Genomic DNA, 16,811 nt, shown 5'->3' on the forward strand with positions numbered 1-16,811 from the left:
TTCAGGAAGCTGTCTCCAGCTTATACCTATAGTACAAATTGCTATGCCCCTCCCCCAGGATCTAATCATCACCTTTAGCATTTTACACTTCAGTCTCCTGTTTTCCCATCTGTGCCCTGACCAGGCAGCAAGCTCTCTGAGCTCCATCAATCCATCATGTGGCCCGAGTGCTCGCACAGTGTAGCCTTGCAGAGTTGCTTAAACAATACTTGTCAAACAATTGAGTGAAAGAGATCTGGAGTGAGTATCCATTCCTGTATTCGTCTGTTTGTTCATTTATTCAATCTCTAACAATACCTGAGAAAGGTCTTTATCTGGGGACTTTATAAACACAGCAAAAACACTAAACTGAGAGTGATCGCACAACGTAGGGGAGCTGGCTCTGCTAAGTCGGATGGGTCATGGACCAGTGGATGAGTAGATTCCAGGGCGTGGGCGTTTGGACTCTAGATGAATGGACAAATGAGAAGACAGAACAAACTGCAAAGACTTGCCACAGAATTCCAAGACTAATCTTCAGCCTCAGACAGGTGTGGCTGAGGGCATCATCTCCTCCTGTTCTGGTTCAGAATCTGTCTTTTTTTCATTTTCTTGGCATGAAACTGCCTCCATCAGGTGAATGTTACCTCCATCCCCTGCAATCTACCCCATAAATTTATCCGTATGTGCTCTCCATCTTGTATCTTCAGCCTCTTCCTCTTTATTCACTTTGTTTTCATAAATGTGGCCAAAATTCTCTATTCTTAAGTTTAAAACCCCCACTTGATTCTACATTCCCAGAGAATTCCTTCCTGACCTCTCCCCTTTCCTTCACACCCAAGGTTCCTGTAATAGCATCTTCGCTCACTGCCTTCACTGCTTCACCTCATAATCACTGCTCAAGCCACTAAATCCCACTTTCTACACCTACCAATTCATAGAAACTGCTCTTACCTATGTTATCTGCTAAAACCAATAGCTACATCTGGGTCCTTATTTTTCCTCACCTCTGCAGCTTTTGCCACTGTTGACCAAAGCTTCTTAAAGTTTTTCCTTTCTGGGATTCAATGATGTTATTCTCTTAGAGGTTTTCTCCCAACCTTTTAGACTTCACTTGTCAGGTCCTGATCCTGGACCACTGCGAGTCCTTAAGGCTCTCCCACCAGCTCTCAGCTCGTTTTTCCTCAAACACTAATCCTAGTTAAACTCATTCAAATCCACGCCTTTAAAGGCCATCCTACGCTGGTGCCTCCAAAAACCTGTCTCTCCAACCCGGAGCCTTCTCTTAAGCACCAAACCTCTGCACGGAGCTGCCTGTTGGGCATCTTCGTCTGCATGTGCCAAAGGCAGTTCAAACCTGGCAGGTTTAAAATTGAACTTGGCATCTTCTCCAAACTCTGCTCCTCCCCTCCATGTTGTCCACCCCAGTGAATGTCACCTCCATCCCTTTAGGCGCTGGAACCAGAAACCTGGGAATCATCATTGGTTCCTTCATCTCCACTAGTCACCAAGATCTGTCGATTCTACTTCTTAAAATCTTCCTTAAAGTCTTAAATTCCAACTGTTTCTCTCCTTCCTCATATCTACTACCTTACTTCAGGCCACTGTCATCTCTCGCCTGGATTAATACAGACTTCAAGCTGGTCTTATCTCCTGTTTTTTATTTTCTTTTTTGCAACCAAAGTCATCTTTCTAAAAGACAAAACAGACCATGAAAAGAATCCCTCCTCCCTTCAACCCTCAACTCACTTACAACCTTTCACGGACTTTTCTGAAGACCTCAGGGCAAGTCCACAGTCTTCATTCTGCCATTCAAGGCCCTGCCCACCTCTCCAGCCCACCTCCAGCCCATCACTTCTCTTTTTCTGGGCCTTGGCTCATGCTGGCCCCTCCGCCTCAAGTCCTTTTCTCTCCCCCTTTCTACACTAAGCAAGCTTGACCTGCCTTTTAAACCCAGCTCAGATATCGCCCTTTCAGAGAAGTCTTCCTTGACTCCCAGACTGAGTGAGCAGCTGTCTATACATTCTTACGATTTAACCCCATTGTGGTCCTTCCCCCACAGTGTGCCAAAAACAATGAGCCACTTGAAGGTTTTAATCTCAGTGTCCCTGCCCTAGTGTCTAGTACATGTGAGGCATTTAATAATTTTTTTGTGAATGATGGATGGGTGGAAGGAAGGAAAGAGGATAGCTCAGTGAATGAAATTGCCCAGAACTCTTAATTTCACCCCACGGGGTATATCCATAATGCCCTCTATTGACTGATGGGGTCACTGTCCATTTAGGGGACTCTGGGCCAGTTAGCAAACATGTCTTGAGTACCTAATGTGTGAGATGCCCGGGGCTGGGCCTTGAACAGCCTCACAGTCCAGCAGAGCAGGAGCACACAGACCTAAGAGCTGCCCTCCTCTGGACACTCTGAGAGCAAACGGCAGGCAAAGAGCAGCAGCAAGATTCTGGGAGGAAATGGACACAAGTTCTGCTGGTACCTGCTGGGCAGATTTTCTAGCCTCTCCAGGCCTCAGTGTTCTCATCTATAAAAACAGGGGTCATAATACCTACTTCTCAGGGTTTGGCGGGGGATGAAAGAGAAAATGTTCGTTCCAGGCACATGCTAGGTGCCTTAGAGAGCAGGCCCTCAACGGAAGCCACCTTCTTTTCCTCTCCAGCTGCTTTCTCACTCATGAATCTGCAACTCCCCCTGAAACCTACTAAAGCTGAACTGAAATGAGGGGAAGCCAGCCCTATCCATGCCTGGAGAGCTGGCACATCCTTAAAACCCTTGATTTGAAAAGGTTGATGACTCCCAGGGAGTCAGTCCATGTGGTACCCAAGAGAGTGCTCCTGGAACCTGGACCTCACCTCCTCCGTGGCATTGGGTTGGGTCTGTATGTATCCCAGGCATACATTGCTCTCCTTCTTAGTCTAACAGAATTATGAACGCCAGTGTTGGCCCAGATCGCTTTCTTAGAGCATCTGGAGATGACTGCGGCCTTCTCTTCTTCCAAAGCTTCCATTGCTGCCCACAAGCTACAGGACACAACCCCAACTCCTGCGCATAACATGTGAAGTCCTCTGAGGCCCAGGCTGCCCTCTCTCTGCACCCATCTGAACTCTCTCTTCAATGACACTGAGCCCCTATATGAACCATGGACCCCAAACACCTTGCTCTCCGGCACCTCTGGGCCATCGTCAAGCGGTTTCCTCTGCCTGGAACACTGTTCCCAGTTCAGTGCCTGGCAAAGTCATCCCCATTTTCTAAGAACCAGCTGAAGCATCAACTCCTTTGAGCAGCTTCCCCAAGTCTGGATCAGCTGTCCCTCCTCGGTGCTCCCACAGCCCCCCACAGCACTCAGCCCACTCAGTTGCCACTTCTTGATTCTCTTTTCATGTCTCCTTTTGACTCTGAGCTTAATAAGAGCAGGTACTGGGTCTTAGCAACTCTGAACCCTCCAGCCCCGCCCCAGGGCCATACCACCGTGGGTGCTCTGTCGAGGCTGTCGGACTGAACCAAGCCCCTGGGCTCCACAAGCCGCCCTCTCAGCTCCCTGCAAGTGCTGGTACAGACGTGCTGTCTGAATCACACCTGAAGATTGCTGCTGTCGTGGTCACGGGGTGGCACCTATCTAGCAGAACCTTCTTTTGGTTGACCTGTGCCCACTTTGAGGCCACGTGTGCCGAGAAAGGCGGAGTCAGAGCCAAAGGGTGTGGCTGGAGGAAGTGACAGTCACAAATATCAGGCCCCAACTTGATGCCTTCTAAACGTTTCACGCAGCACCCGCCATGAGCCAGGCACACTTCTGAGCCCCCCAGTACACTGACTCATTTAGTCTACACACCCGCTGGGTGAGGCTGGTTGACTGTTGTCCCCATTTTATATACGGGGGAAATTGAGGCACTGGGACGTCAGTTAACTTGCCCAAGTTCTCAAAGCCAGTCAGTGACAGAGCTTTTGTGGACGGCAAGGTGGGTCCAGAAATAGTGAAGAAGAGATTCTTGCAGAAGCAGAAAGAATCAAGAGGATGAGGATGAACAGCATGGGGACTGGGGCAGGTGCTCGGCTTGGCCATTCACCTAGTCATTCATTCTATAAAAAATGCAGTTCATCTGTGCCTGGATCTGGGCCAGGCTCCGGAATTACAGGAGTGAACGAACAGGTTCCTCCCTGGCCTTAGGGTGCTCACAGGGCAGTAGAGGAATTAGGCAAATAATCACACACATAAACAAATGAATATACACTATGGAAAATGCTAGAAGGGAAACGTACATGGCACTGTGAGACGGAATAGAAAGGGATAACTATCAGGGGTCAGGAAATGACATTCATGCTGAGACAAGTTAGGTGTGTTAACCAAAGGGACGGTGGAAGGGAGAGAGCTCCAGGCAGAGGCGGCAGCGTGTGCAAGTTCCTGCGGCAGGAAGGAGTCTGGAAGTTCAAGGAGCTGGAAGAAGGCCAGTGTGGCGGAGGGACGAGAAACGAGGCTGGTGAGGAAGGCACGGGCCAGACCACTTAGGACTTTGGGGCAGAGCATGTGGGAAGGGAAGAATGGGAGGTTGGAAAGGGAAGTCGGAGGCAGGTCTTGAATGCACACTTAAAAGCTGGTACCTCATCTTTGACGTACAAGATGCCCAGGCATCTCGGGAGCCTAGACTGGGTCTTGGGCATGTCACTTTAGAGATTAAAAATAAAAACCACCAAAAGGCTCTGTGTTTGGTGGGGTAGTGTGGGGAGATCTGAAATGTTCAGAAGGAGAGCAAAATAACCAGGTAAATGGTTCCAGCCTGGAAAGAGTTAACCCCTTCCTGCCCTTGATATCTCCATCAACCTAAGCACTCTGCAAAATACTAAGCTATCATTTATCAGTGTTCTGCAAGGTAGCATTGAAAACTGAAGCAGGGCAGTAAATCAGGCACATATAATTTGAGCCCTGAAGTATAGTAATTCTTCTTTTAATGCAACATCTGGTACAGATAATACAATTTGCAGGGGGAGGGAGCAATGAATACTGTGCAGGGCCCTCATTACTGTGCAAGCAGTGCTTGAAGCCTGATTTCCCTCCCATCCTTCCAGCAACACCGAGACTTAAAAAGGAGCTTTATTATTATCCCCTCGGCTGGCCAAAAGGGAAATCAAGTTAATTATAGCCTTGTTTGCCGGTTATTAATTAAACCCCAGCTAAACATAAAAACACAGGGGAAGTGCTGTTTCCCGCTCCGTGCTTCCAGCCTCTCGGAGCTGAGGAGCTGACGTTCCTGCCTTTGCAGTCCACTCTGTGTCCTGTTTCCTCTGCGGATTTTCTCAGGAGGGTCCCAAGGCCTTTGCCCCATGTGCAAACAAAACCTTATTTTTAGCTGGGAAGGAACACAAAATCGAAAGCTCTGAAACAGCAGGGGGACAATAGGAGGAAGCTTGCAGACACTGACTGTGCGACACGCAGGGCTGCAGGGCCTGCCACCCTCCTGCACCCCCACAGCCTCCTCCCTAGTCCTCAGCTAGATGCCCCAGCTTGGCCTGCACACTTGCTGTGAGGCGGCTCTACATAAGGACTAGAAGGACAAACTTTGTGGCACACGACCAGAGCTCCAAACTTGCCCCCACATAAGCGCTCCGTGACAGTAAGCAAGACCCTTCACCTCTCTGTGCGCCAGTGACTCCTCTCTAAAATGCAGATGCTAAGAGGGCCCCTCCCAGGTGAGCTGTGAGTCTTAAACAAGACAAGGCTGGCCAAGCACTCAGCAGGCACCCGGCACATGGTTGCTAAGAAATATTAGTTTCCTTTCCCTCACTCTTCCAGTTCAACAGGCCTCATGTCTGTGTCTCCCACATAAATATGAACTTCTAGAAGGTGCACAGGTGACCTTGGCACATCTCCAAATCTTCCTAAGTTTCTATTTACTCATCTCTAAAATGGGAGCAAGACGAGGACCCACCAGGGAGTATCATTAGGAGAATTAAATTAGATAATGGGAGCACCCTAGTGCCTGCCTCTGATCAGATGCCTCAGATATGTTAATTACTGAATTATCTGAAAACAGTCCTCAGAATAACTAAAGAAGACATTAGCAAGCCAGTACCTGTGGCATAAAAAAGAGGATAGAGACGAATCAAAGAGAACCATACCAAACCAGCCTCATTTCCTACTGGAATTGACAGGCTAAATTATCAGATCAAGAGCATTCCGTGGATGTTGTACAAAGACATCACAAGAGAATTTGCCCGATTCCTTGGTAAAAGCTAGTAGCCCATCAACCCAGCCTCCCCCCAACCTTCCAGCGGGATTTTCTCTGCTTGTCCAGAGAACGCTGTGGCCGTCACAGGCTGGTTAGCCTGCCCCATGCTGCCTCTCAGGTGGGAAGAGCCAAGGACAGACCCTTCCGACCACCAGCGATTCCCTTCACAGCAAGATTTCTCAATGTTGCTAGTCACATGGATGAAAATAGAAAGCATTCTGGTGAAATCCGCAGATGAAACAAAACTTAAAGGAACCGTTCATGTGATTTCCAGATCCAAGCACAGTGCCCTTCATGCCCCCTGTGCGGCTGAGCCAAACTGAAGACGGGCCAGTCAGCATCCGGATCAGAGCAGGGTGGACAGCCGGCCTCGGCATCGGCTTCGCAACTTGGGTTCATGAACTTGCATTGGCATCACTCAGTTCAATTCCAACAGCTTATTTCTCTCATTTGTTATTATTTTAAACGCATTGTTTCCACTTTGCACCCATCTCCTAAGAGCAATCCTTAGACTCAGCCTCAAGTCCCATTCTACTGCTAAAATTCCTGTACTATAGAAGCTGGAGATGCAACAGCGAGCAAGACCTACAAGATCTCTACAGGAGAGACAGATAATTAACACCCAATTGCACAAATATTTATTTAATTACAATTTTACTAAGTGCCGGGTATGAAAGAGCATGTAACAGAGGGACCGGAGCTGATGTCTTATTCGATCTCCTACAACCCTTCTCATGAGCAGGGTACAAACCTTTATGCCCGCTTTAAAGGTAAAAGTGAAGCCAGAGCACTCGTGCGAGAGATACATGAGCGACGGGGCTCATTGCAGCAGGAAGGAGAAGAGAGACAGGAAGACAGGAGGGAGGGCAAAACATTTGTGAACTGTAAAGTGCTGTATATGTGGAAATCGATGACAGCTGTCATTCCTGTACTCTGGGATCCCACACTTGAGCTTCTATCACGAAGTTTAAAAATAGCTTCCATCAGCGCTTCCATATTTCTTTCCTTTTTCCAACCTTCTGTGGTATGGGACAGGATAGGGGTATTGGGAGAGGGTATCGCAAGGTAGACACCTACCCTATATTCGATGGCCTGCCAAATAAAATTCTTCAGTATCAACTGTACTAACTTTTGGAAAAATTATTCCACCTCTTAAACTGTTCACCTTGTCTGCAAGAAGCAGACAATAATGTCTACCCCACATTATCACAGCCAGCTTTAAATCAAACATATACACAGCCTGACGCGCAAGTGAGTAGCTAACAGCCAGAGCTCCCCGTCCCTCCCCTCCCCTCTGGAGAGGTCTTCATTGCACAAGAAAATGAATCAGCATTCTAGAGGCCTGGCAGGAGGTTGCTGGCAGAGGCCCGCCCTACCCTGTCAATATGTGGCTTTGGTCTTGGCTCCAGGAACTCAAAATTAAAAAGAAGTGTAGCTGGCATACCGCTCACTCCTAATTTCCCACTTGCTGTTCATGCCTTACCAATTGCATGAACGGCAGAGGCCTTCTGAGGGAAGCGGGAGGCGGGGGTGGTTTCGGGAACTTTCCATGGATTTTATTTGCAGCTCTGAGAGCGTGTGAATAGTTCGGTAAGAAAATACCTTCTCTCCTTCTCTAAGAGTTAAGCAGGAAAGCATTTGCAGTTCTCCTTAAACAGAAAAGCTTGGGGAAGGTGTTGGAGACAGAACCTGACTGTTGGATTCCGAAGACTCCCACATCCAAAGTCTACAGAACTGCGACATGTCCCAGGACCCCCACAAGCAAAAGTAATTATCGATCTTACTGTAGGAGAAGATTTGCTTCCCCTGAGGAGCTGGCATGCTTCTTTGTGGTGATGAGAAAGACACGTCCCCACCCCTACCCTGTGCCCAGCTTTGTGCTAAGCGCTAGGCAGCTGGGGATAGGGTGAAGAACACAGGCAACTTGAGCTTGAAGCTCACAGCTGACCCTCTGCAGACTAGACAAGCAGATAGCAAGTTGGAATGGTAAGAAAATTGCAGAGCAAGAAGTAAACCCGCTCACTGGGAAATAATGTTTGTTATTAAGCAGATACAATGTTTTAGGGGCCTTCCCAGCATTGGGTCTTCCCTTTCATTGTGAACTTGCCCCTCACAATGATACTGAGGGGTAGGAATTTTTAGACCGTGATCAGAGACAAGTAACTTATACCTATTTTGCATATGAGGACTCTGGAGCCCAGAAACCATAACTGGCAGAGCTAGAATTCAAATTCAGGTCCGACTGCAGAACTCATTTTTGTCTGGCTCATCACACAGCCACCAAAGAGCATGAAAAAGTGAGGCTGAAAACAAATAATTCTTACAGTAGGCAGAATAACTCAAAATTCACAGCAAGGATGGGGGACTTCATTATTGGAGCAAATAGCCCTTTACTTTTCTTAAATTAGAACCTGGTAAATGAATGGTCCCCATGTCTCAAGAAAAGGTTAGAATGTGGGCAGGATCCTCCACTGAAATAGGCAGGGAAGAATATAATTGGTTTTAGAAAGACCTCCATCCAAAATGATTAAATCAAGTTTTGGCACATGAAAAAGTAAGCTTCGGTTATTGGAAAACTTAGGTGACAGCTCATTTCCTGATGAAGCCAGATTAATGGGACATTACTGAACCTAATTCCTCAAGAAGTAAATGAGTCACCTCTCCTCCTGCTGGGCTGCCTGGAGCTTTCCATGTGCTTGGCCTTCTGCCCTTTCTGAAAACCCCAAATACAAGGATGGGAAACTCAGCTGGTAGGAAGAAGGGAAAGAATCAATCCTTTTTGTTCTTTACCTCTTGCTTCTCCATTAACTAGTCTTAAACTAAGTGGCATCTGCATAGCCAAAATAGATCCCCACCCCGCCAAGTTTAGACCTTACACTGAGTTATTTGGAGCTTAATGAGGTGGCCTGGGAGGATCAAGATAGCTAGATGGGCAGGGTCTTGGATAAAACAAGATTAGAGAATGGTAGCAAGGAGATCTGGGGGTGGACCACTCCTAACAATCACAGAGCATGAGGCTATTTGTGTCTGTGTAAATATTCACCAAAAAATGTTACCCACAGCAAAGGAGCATTCAATAGTCAGACGGTCAAGATGTCACATGCTGCAGTTGGGTAGCTCCTTTCCCCAGCCACTCTGACGCCTGCTCAATGGGCTCATGAACAAGGTGATCAGAGTCACAGGGATGGAGGTTAGCAGGGCAGTAGCCAGACTGCAATTGGGCAAAGAAGTTTATATTCTTGAGCCCACACATGAGTGTTCAACCCATCAATAGCAGAGACCATCACTGAGACTCAGGTATGGCATTGTTTCCAGGGAGAGCGTTCAGCCGCCTGCTCTGCCCATGCAGGGGCGGTGATCTGTCCTCAATCATACCAACATGTATTTGGATTTGACCTCCTGCCCACAATGTTTCTGACAACGTCTCCATCTATAGACATAAGAATACCTCGTTTTCCACCATAGGATCCCATACAACATTGCTTCTGACCAAGGAACTCATTTCACAGAAAAGAAGGAGGACAACAGGTTCATGACCATGAGTGTCATCATAAACTTCGCCTCTCAGAAGCAGACAGTCTAACAGACAGAATGGCGGAATTCGCTCTTAAAGACTCAGTTATGGTGCTTGCTAGATGACAAGACTTTCCAGGCTGGGGTACTGTGCCACAAGACGCAGTGTATGTTCCTACGTGACGTCACTTTCCCACAGCCGGAATACTTGGGCATAAGAACAAGAGTGGGAGGAGCTTCTTTCTCCATTAGCTCTACTGTCGCATTCACAAAAAGTTCACTGCCATTCCTAGAAATTTGGGTTTTGCTTGTTTAGAGGCCTTGGTCCCCAAGGAAGGAATATTTCTACTATGAGACATAACAATGGTTCATTGAACTGAAAGTCAAGACTACCGACTGGCTGGTTGGTACTGCAACATGAAACAACACGACTAGAGGTAAAAGTTAATGGAAGACAATAGCGACCCATTACTTTCAGATCTTCTGCAGGTTAGACCCTCTAGGAATTAAGGTTAGAGTGACATAATCAGGGAAAGACTGTGACCAACTGAGCTGCTGAAGGAGGCAAAGGGAACGTGCAGTTAGCAGCCGGACAGGGCAGCTCTGACCGTAACTGTGCCCTTGATGCCTGTTGTAGAAATGAGTAAGGCTGCAACTGGTTGCCTTCGGTATCTCCAATTTCTCCCTAGCTTCTGAATGAAATCTAGGTGATTTCGTCTGGCTGGCAAAAACTAGATGCAAGGAACACTGGGAAAGAGATTGATTGTCTTTGTTTTCAGCTTCTCCAGTAGGAGATGACTCTGCCTTCTAATGAGACTGATAAGACAGAGAAGGAAGAAGAGAGTTAAAACTCTGGGCAGCCAAGAAAAATGACAAATGTCTCCCACGAAGAAATACACGAAACACCTACCACGAATCAGGCAACATTAGAACTGAGATTTAAAGTGAGGCAAGTGGATGGAAGGGAAATGGCATTCCACAGAGAAGGACACGTGCAATGGCTCAGAGCTGGGTTGAGAGTGCCAATCAGTCCATAGACTCGGGCTGGCGGGGTGAGAATGCCACTGTCTACTGGAGAGACGTTGAGCTACTTGGCTGATGTCACACAGCCCAATGTGTGGTAGGACTATGACTCAACTACGATCACTCTGAGGCCATGCCCAATTCCACCACCACAGGTCCCCACCCCAACTACCCCCTGGCTCCTTGCTGGTGAGGAGTCAAACCCGCAGCCAGAGGGCAAAGGACTGAACACCCTGGGCCTGGCTTGTCACAGACCTCCATAAGCAGTGCTGATCAATCCAGAGTTGAAAGCTCAGGCTTTTCTCTGAGACGCAGGCATGGGGCCCAAGACGATGGCAGAGTGCTCCCCTGAAGGAAATTCTTGGTTCCACAAAAGCAGGTTTCGTGAAGTACTCAGTCCCCCTCTTTAGGTGCAAGCAAATCCTTGCAGCATCCCTATTCGAAGTCCAAAGCCAAAGCTTTAACTTCCTTTGTGGGAATAAGGAGCATCCACGTGAGAATAAAGTAAAACACTGACCGAGGGAAGGGGAAGAAAAGGGAGTCGAATTTGGCCACTGCTAAACTAAAACTGGGGAGCAGGCCCGCAGCTGCCTCCCCAGGAAGTCCTACGAGTGCAAACAATAGCCCGATTGTTCTCCCCTGCCAGAGAAACCTTGCAGTCCTCAACCTGGGAGCCACTCACTGTCTTTTTCTACTTCTTTCCTTGAAACACAGTTTATTGGAAATACTGCCAGATCTCCAGGGGGAAAACAAAAGGCTGGCAGTAAAATGAAACACCTAATTAACAGGAAGACCTGTTCCACCGCTGCCAGAGAACTTTCTGCAAGACTCCTGAAGAAAGGAGTTAGGGGAGGGGGACCCCAGGAGCACTGAGCACCTGTTATTGCAAACAGCATGATGGCAGATGGTAGTGTAGAGCAGTGGTTATGGGCCCTGACTTGGCGTCGGGCCGCTTGGGTTCAAATTCTACCTTTGCCACCTACCAGAACAAGTGGTATAGCCTCCCTGGGCCTATAAGATGGGTGTGACTGTGGTCCCTCTTAAGGTGATTGTGAAAGTTAAAAGAGTTAATTAGTCAAAGTACTTGGAAAAGTATAGGAAGTGCTAGATCAGTATCAGCAATTGGCGTTATATGCTGGGGCCCGTTCCACACATCATCTCATGTTATGCCTGCAGCAACTCTGGGTGAAGGATTACTACGTCCAACTCACGGGTGGTGACCTCGAGGAGCGGGAAAGTCACACTTGCCCAGGCTTATGCAGCTGTTATGTGGTAGAGCCAGAGCTAAAACCCACAGCCATACAATTTTAAAGCCTGAGATATTTCCGGAATACCATGCTGCCCCTTTCCCCATGAGAGCGCTTTCTCACCACGGTGTCCATTTGCAGGGTCAGAAGTTTCTCCACTCACCCTGGTCTCCTCAGGGCCGAGGGTATCCAACTGTGTGCTGGTGGCCTGTGCGGAGAGGGCCCAGGGACAAGCAAACCTTTGCAGACGATGCTGGACTGTTATACTCAATATAGAGAGGGGGTGGCCATCAGAAGAGGGAGAGAGAAAGAACACGGCGGAGGGAGAAGAGACCTCCCGTTTGCATTTGTCGATGTTTGCATCTGCCTTGGTCTCCAGCCTTGACTTTAGGAGACGATACAGCAGGATGTAATCAAGTCCCACTTGGGGCGGCAAGTTTCCAGGGAGCCTCCTTGAAGTATCATCTCAGTGACTTCTTCAACTTTCATTTATCATTTTCCAAAACAACATAAGGCCTTGGCACCCAGCTCGCCTTCTCTGGAGCATCCCGCCCCGCCTGCCTTCTGTAGAAAAACGTGAAGTATAGCATCTGGCAAAATGCTTCCTGCAGAGCAGGTATTCAGCGCTGTAAGATGGCTCCGGGACCAGCAGGTCGCTCCGGAACGCATTCCTACACCCCTTCCCCTCCTTCCTCTCCCTACCCCCTCAGAAGTCCCCTCCTCAGCCAAGAGGGCCAGGACTGCAAGCTTGTTGCATTTGCGCGTGCATGTGTCTTCCTGCTGGGAAGCAGCGTATGAGGTCCCACCCCTAACCCCACAGTCCCAAATTGAAACAAGCTGACTGCAATTGTGAGCGAGCCCAGCTCACACCAGCTGGGCCCTGCTTGCAGCTTCAGAAAATGCTGTTTCATGTTTAGATGCAAATGACTATTTCCTCTCTAGAGCACGCCCAGCTCCAGCCTGAGCCGCAGCAGAGGGGAACCGAGGCTCGGAACGCTAGGCCAGGGCTGTCAGGATGAATTATGCTGCCCTGAAGCGCCCCCTGAATTCAGAGAGAGGTCAGTGGTCCACAGGGGCTGCAGAGAGTCGGAGGGGGACGTCCGCAGAGGCTCCCCACAGCTGTTCCTGACCCCACCCCACTGCCACCCCCGAGGACACACCTGTGGCCTTTCCACTGGTTCTCCTGCCGCCTCGCACGCCCCATCCAACCCTCCCAAATGCCTGCTGCCACAATGATTCCATCACGCTCTCATTCAAATGTCAGTCATTGCACAGTTAACTCTGCCAGACACAGTTGTAGGCAGACGGGACACAGGAGCCACACAGGAAAACAAACCCTGTCCTCAGGGGGCTTCTAGTCAAATGATCTTTCTCATGTGCACTTCTCATAAGTAGTCGTCTGTGCTCAGAAATCCTCAATAGCCCCCCACGGCCAACTGAATACACATCAGGCTCCTTCACGCACACGACACCCTGAGGCTCCGACCTGGATCTGCTTGTCCAGTCTTCAGTCTCACTCTTCACTGTCCACGATCCAGGCACGAGCCTGCTGAACATCTGCCCACCCTGCAAGGCCCAGCTCAACGCCATCTCCTCGGAACTGTCCAGGATCCCAGGAGCAACGACCCTCCTCCCTCTGTGTCCTCACAGCAATATCCCAGCAACTGACAGCGAGGGGAAGCAGCAGAGATTATCCAAAAGTCCAGACTGACCCTTTAACAGTCTGAGTCTGCCAGGATTAAGTGTGTGCTGGGGCTAATTAGCTGGTACTGTGGTCAACATGACTCAGGTTCCTTGACGTGAGGATGTAACTAAAATGCATTGAGGGCCTAAAATGTGCCAAGGTCTGTGCTACACATGTTCATTTATTTTATTTCTTCCTGTTCTCTGTTTTCTCCTGCACAAAGATGAGGAAACCAAACTCAAGAGAGGGGAAGTAATTTACCCAGTGTCACACAGCTGGTCCAACAGGCTCGCCTTGCTTATCCCAACGGCCATTTCTCCCCATCCGTAGCACACAAATCTTCCAGGACCTGGTAGGGGACTGGCGGGGCCGTGCAGAGTTACAGGATGAACACCAGCCATCGACCTGGGGCATCCTTTTCACTTGCTGGGGAGTAATTTAAACATTATTTGATGTCAAAAATATCTGCAATAAAATAAACCCAGATGTTGCATATTACGGAGTGGAATTTTAAGATTGCATAAATTTTAAAGATGAAATGCAAGTCTTCAAATCCATTTTGCACCACAGGAGGGCTCTTCGGGCTGTGTTCCAGGCCTCCCAGCTGGCACCATTCAGGCCCCTGTGCCATGAGGGCTACTTGGAGAGAAAAATGTTCTTTCGTATTGCAGTTTCTTACTGAACAGTTCATGTCCTTCCCCTCCTAAGAGTTGGGCCTGGCACGTGGCAAGTCCCTGACTGATGTCCTTGGCTGAATGATGTGTTCTCGATGAGCTGATTCCCCTTGTGACATCCTCAGTTCCATAGGGACCTTAGCTGCCAGCCCTAAAGAAAAGCATAACAGTAGACATCCAGTCGCTGCGTCAAGTAGGAGGGTTTACACTGTGTGAGCGGAGAGGAGAGGACTCCACGTCCCTCAGCAACTCGACTCCGTATAACCCAGAGTTGATTCTAGTTGGGACTGACTAGGAGCAAGACTGGGTTACCGGAGTACAGATGAGTACTGGAAAACATGCTTTTTTGTTTTCGTTTTGTTAATTATCCGGCAAGAGAGACTCAAATTTAACATGTACCACACGAGCCACCACAACCTCACCTCCCTACTGCTCTCGTCTGTGGCAAACTTGGCCATAAACCTCATTTCGTTAGACCCCAGACTTCACTTCAGGATCCTTCTCAACAGAGCACTCAGGCAGCCACTACCAATGGCCCAGAGCTGGGCCAAGAGATAAGTGTTTGCCCTCCCTCATATGGAGCACAGTCTTGAATAAAGGGGACTATTCCAGTTCTTCCCAGATCAGCTCAACAAATGCTGATAAAGTGCCTGCTTTACATACGCCCCCTCACGCCTGATGCTACAGAGGGATATGACCACGCCCATCTCCTCTACAGAACCCTTCTGCGCCTTCACGTCCCTATAGGCCGCATTCCTTTGCCAACATTAAGGGCCCTCCAACATCTGTCACAGCCAGACTGCCAGGCTCTTCTCGTGGCACCGCCACACAGTGACCCTGAATGATGTCCTCACCCAGCCACCTGCTATCTCCATGCCTTGGCATACCTGCTCCCTTGGCCTGGGGCAACTTCCTCCCTCCCTTTCCTAGAACAGTGGTTCTCAAACATAAGCATCCATCGATGGACTGCTTAAACACAGACGGCTGGGCCCCACACCCACAGTCTCTGATTCAGTGGGTCTGGGGTGGCCTCAGGAATCTGCATTTCTCACAACTTCCCAGGCAATGCCGGTGCTTCTAGACTAGGGACCACACTCTGAAAACTATAGCTCTAGATAACTCTGGCCTGCCTTTCAAGTTCAACTAAAGCTTCACTGCTTCCAGGAAGCCCACCATGACTGGCCTCCTCCCCTACTGTGTTAGGTCCCTCTTCTGGGCCCCCACATTCTCCTGTTATTTCCTCTGTCCTAGCACATAAGGAGTTATGAAGAAATTACCTGTCAATGTGTCTACAGCCCCTCTCAATTTTAAGCTCCTTGACACTCCAACTCAACCAGGTCTGACTCATCCCCATCCCTAATACCTCTCAAAGGGCCTAGTACAGGGAAGAGGTTCAATACACTTTTTAACGAGTGTAAACCCTCCCATAAGCAGAGTGGATGGAACCAAATGTTAAAGAAACACGTGATGTAATGAGGAGGACCGCCATCGCTGCGGCTCCATCCTCTCTCACCTGGAGTGCTGCCTCAGTCTCCCCCCGGTCTCCGGTCTAAACACCTCCCTTCCATCCCCCACACTAACTCTGCCACACTCTTGCTTCAAACTCTTCCATGACCCAACATGGCCATCAGAAAAAAGGCCAAATTCCTCATCCTAGCACGCAAAGCGCCTATGTTCAGGCCCCAACATAATTTTCCAGCCTCATCCTCTGACCATGTTCTCAATATCCCAAACTGCTTTATCCTTTTGTGCCATTTCCTCTACAAAGAATGCCCTTCACCCTTTTCCTCCTGGAAAACTCCTATTCACGTTTCAAGGCCCAGATCAAATATCACCATCTCTATGAAGCCCTCTTTGATTACTCCAGGCCTAATGACTGATTCTCATAGCATGTACTTCCCTTTGTTAAAACAGGCAAGTACAGAACCCTCTCCGTTACCCAGGAAATTCTCCCTATTAGACTGTGTGGTCCTAAAAGACATGGTTCATGTCTGTTTCTCTGGCCCCTAGCAGACAGCCTGTATACAGGAAGTGCTCAATGACTGTTTTATCAACCTGGTTGCCACCCTGAGGAATAAAAAAGCAAACTTGGGTTTTTATGTGCGCCAACCTCTGTCAAAATTCCTTTAGAATCTCCATCTCAAAGAAACCATTTCACTTATATTTAAAACTAGAGCCAGTCTCATCACAACCTGGGAAAACAAAACTATCCGGCCCTGCCCACCCAGTGCACAAGCCCAGCGAGATCCGGATGTCCTCGGTGGGGCCAGCGTGTGCTCACACAATCAAATAATCAGAAGAGGAACATCTTGTGACAGTGGCTTAACAAATGGGGTGGCCTCAGTGTCCTCCCACAGACTTGGATGAAGAGCAGAAATTCAAGAGCTCTCTGCGGCCCCCTGCTTCGTGCACAAACATTCTGTAAAGAGAATCAGAGACGAGACAGAGAGGGAGACAGACA

The 16,811-nt window shown here is 48.7% G+C and overlaps 1 long non-coding RNA gene across 1 annotated transcript in view; it reads right to left on the bottom strand.

The window, feature by feature from the left end:
• The window catches only part of LOC123285897 (uncharacterized), a 63,847-nt gene extending 49,278 nt beyond the window's left edge, over positions 1-14,569 (bottom strand). The window contains exon 1 of the long non-coding RNA XR_011503375.1: positions 12,156-14,569. This is a non-coding gene — a long non-coding RNA (uncharacterized lncRNA). The remainder of the gene's footprint in view (positions 1-12,155) is intronic.
• Between the last annotated feature and the right edge of the window lie 2,242 nt (positions 14,570-16,811).

This window comes from Equus asinus, chromosome 5 (genome assembly GCF_041296235.1).
Source record: "Equus asinus isolate D_3611 breed Donkey chromosome 5, EquAss-T2T_v2, whole genome shotgun sequence".
Taxonomy (NCBI): Eukaryota; Metazoa; Chordata; class Mammalia; order Perissodactyla; family Equidae; genus Equus; species Equus asinus.